Source organism: Coregonus clupeaformis, unplaced genomic scaffold (assembly GCF_020615455.1).
Source record: "Coregonus clupeaformis isolate EN_2021a unplaced genomic scaffold, ASM2061545v1 scaf3732, whole genome shotgun sequence".
Classification (NCBI taxonomy): domain Eukaryota; kingdom Metazoa; phylum Chordata; class Actinopteri; order Salmoniformes; family Salmonidae; genus Coregonus; species Coregonus clupeaformis.
Genome location: NW_025537186.1, coordinates 36,440 through 39,939, shown reverse-complemented (window position 1 = coordinate 39,939; position 3,500 = coordinate 36,440). Strand labels below are relative to the sequence as shown.

General features: G+C 41.1%; 2 non-coding genes and 1 pseudogene across 2 annotated transcripts; all 3 read right to left on the bottom strand.

The window, feature by feature from the left end:
- Nucleotides 1-301: 301 nt before the first annotated feature.
- LOC123490358 lies at nt 302-420 on the bottom strand. The gene has a single exon (XR_006660917.1). It is a non-coding gene; the product is annotated as a 5S ribosomal RNA (ribosomal RNA).
- Nucleotides 421-1,597: 1,177 nt separating this feature from the next.
- Nucleotides 1,598-1,716, bottom strand: LOC123490360 (annotated as a pseudogene).
- A 1,165-nt stretch (nt 1,717-2,881) lies between these two features.
- Nucleotides 2,882-2,999, bottom strand: LOC123490359. The gene has a single exon (XR_006660918.1). It is a non-coding gene; the product is annotated as a 5S ribosomal RNA (ribosomal RNA).
- Between the last annotated feature and the right edge of the window lie 501 nt (nt 3,000-3,500).

The following is a 3,500-nucleotide window of genomic DNA, read 5'->3' as shown; positions in this document are numbered from 1 at the left end:
GGTCAACGGGGAAATCTAAACGGAGAAAAGGGAACTTGGGAATTAACGGAATCAGGCAAAACATTGAAGGGATTTTATAGTGCCCTAATGGACTACAGACATTGACTGTCTCCTAGACTAAAAACAAAGGCTGCATGTACTGCCTATATTTTGAGGGAAACGCACTGTCCATTATTTGATTTGATCAGGGCAGGGCAGCACACACAAACTGCATTTAGTCCAATAACAATCCATGATATTATTAGGGTGATAAATAAAGGCAGTTGCTCCATGACACAAGAACCGCATCTACTGGGACAAAAGCTTACAGCACCTGGTATTCCCAGGCGGTCTCCCATCCAAGTACTGACCAGGCCCAACCCTGCTTAGCTTCCGAGATCGGACGAGATCGGGCGTATTCAGGCTGGTATGGCCGTAAGCAGGGAACAACTCTTGGTACACTATATAAAGTCAATGTGTCACTCACTCTGAAAGGGACACAGAAACGTATCCGCTTTGTGACACAAACTGAAGAAGCTCAACCCTTGCTTACATTTCCAATATATATATATATATATATATATATATATATATATATTTTAGTCTTGTTGGGGGGGGGGGAAGAGGGCATATCCTATGTTGATTTATGACAAGTTCATTGACTAGGGCCCTATAAAATAGGCGTTGCGAACCGAATCACGGAATCCAGACATTACACCGAAATGCAAAAATATTCAAACATTTATTGAACTTAGTAAGAAATCAACTAAATATATTCAACTTGTTAGAAAACACATTCATTTGCCCAAGTCAATCATAAGACATGAACAAAATGCATCAGTGATTCGTATTTCCATGAACTTTCTGGCACGGCACAGGAATGCCCCTGTCTGTGTGCATGTGTGCGGTGCGCGCAGTATGTCTACACTTTGTGTAGCCGTTAGCGATGATGCTAATGATAACCTTCTTCTGGTAGGGAAGGAATGGCTTTCCCCAAACTTCGCAAGTAAATGTTAACTACAAAGTAGCCTATGCCTGCCTGGCAGAATTATACCGTGATCATTTGCATCACTCCAGTGGCCATTTGTTCTACAGCAACACCGCTTAACCAAACAAAGGTCTCTTCCTGGTGCACGCTTGCATTTAAGGGTAACTACACCCCAAAATCTAAATGTCTTACATTTTTCCCAGACCTCACAAATGGTCACCTGATAGGGTTTAAACATTGTTGTGGACATAGAACATCCAATTGTGCTGTTTTGCTATTAAAGGTGTACTTTTGAGAGCGAAAACCTACCAAAACAGGGACAAACGGTCAACGGGGAAATCTAAACGGAGAAAAGGGAACTTGGGAATTAACGGAATCAGGCAAAACATTGAAGGGATTTTATAGTGCCCTAATGGACTACATACATTGACTGTCTCCTAGACTAAAAACAAAGGCTGCATGTACTGCCTATATTTTGAGGAAAACACACTGTCCATTATTTGATTTGATCAGGGCAGGGCAGCACACACAAACTGCATTTAGTCCAATAACAATCCATGATATTATTAGGGGGTGATAAATAAAAGGCAGTTGCTCCATGACACAAGAGCACGCTCTACTGGGACAAAAAAATTACAGCACCTGGTATTCCCAGGCGGTCTCCCATCCAAGTACTAACCAGGCCCGACCATGCTTAGCTTCCGAGATCGGACAAGATGAGGCGTATTCAGGCTGGTATGGCCGTAAGAAAGGGAACAACTCTTGGTACACTATATAAAGTCAATGTGTCACTCACTCTGAAAGGGACACAGAAACGTATCCACTTTGTGACACAAACTGAAGAAGCTCAACCCTTGCTTACATTTCCAATATATATATATATATATATATATATATATATATATATTTGAGTCTTGTTGGGGGCATATCCTATGTTGATTTATGACAAGTTCATTGACTAGGGCCCTATAAAATGGCGTTGCCGGACCGAATCACGGAATCCAGACATTAAACCGAAATTCAACAATATTCAAACATTTATTGAACTTAGTAAGAAATCAACTAAATCTATTCAACTTGTTAGAAAACGCATTCATTTGCCCAAGTCAATCATAAGACATGAACAAAATGCATCAGTGATTCGTATTTCCATGAACTTTCTGAAACGGCACAGGAATGCCCCCCTGTCTGTGTGCATGTGTGCGGTGCACGCGTATGTCTACACTTTGTGTAGCCGTTAGCGATGATGCTAATGATAACCTTCTTCTGGTAGGAAGGAATGGCTTTCCCCAAAACCTTCGAAGTAAATGTTAACTACAAAGTAGCCTATGCCTGCCTGGCAGAATTATACCGTGATCATTTGCATCAATCCAGTGGCCATTTGTCCTACAGCAACACCGCTTAACCAAACAAAGGTCTCTTCCTGGTGCAGCTTGCATTTAAGGGTAACTACATCCCAAAATCTAAATGTCTTACATTTTTCCCAGACCTCACAAATGGTCACCTGATAGGGTTTAAACATTGTTGTGGACACTAGAACATCCAATTGTGCTGTTTTGCTATTAAAAGGTGTATTTTTGAGAGCGAAAACCTGCCAAAACAGGGACAAACGGTCAACGGGAAATCTAAACGGAGAAAAGGGAACTTGGGAATTAACGGAATCAGGCAAAACATTGAAGGGATTTTATAGTGCCCCTAATGGACTACAGACATTGACTGTCTCCTAGACTAAAAACAAAAGGCTGCATGTACAGCCTATATTTTGAGGGAAACGCACTGTCCATTATTTGATTTGATCAGGGCAGGGCAGCACACACAAACTGCATTTAGTCCAATAACAATCCATGATATTATTAGGGTGATAAATAAAGGCAGTTGCTCCATGACACAAGAGCACGCTCTACTGGGACAAAAAGCTTACAGCACCTGGTATTCCCAGGCGGTCTCCCATCCAAGTACTAACCTGGCCCGACCCTGCTTAGCTTCCGAGATCGGACGAGATCGGCGTATTCAGGCTGGTATGGCCGTGAGCAGGAACAACTCTTGGTACACTATATAAAGTCAATGTGTCACTCACTCTGAAAGGGACACAGAAACGTATCCACTTTGTGACACAAACTGAAGAAGCTCAACCCTTGCTTACATTTCCAATATATATATATATATATATATATATATATATATATATATATATATATATATTTGAGTCTTGTTGGGGGGGAAGAGGGCATATCCTATGTTGATTTATGACAAGTTCATTGACTATGGCCCTATAAAATAGGCGTTCCGGACCGAATCACGGAATCCAGACATTAAACCGAAATGCAACAATATTCAAACATTTATTGAACTTAGTAAGAAATCAACTAAATCTATTCAACTTGTTAGAAAACACATTAATGAGAGAGGGATCACGTGACCCTTGAACGAGATGGCCGCATGAACTAGGAGCTCTGCACAAGTAGTTTCCAATTCCTAATCTTACCTCCACTTCAAGTTTAAACTCATTTAGCTTTAGTCAAAAAGTCATGGC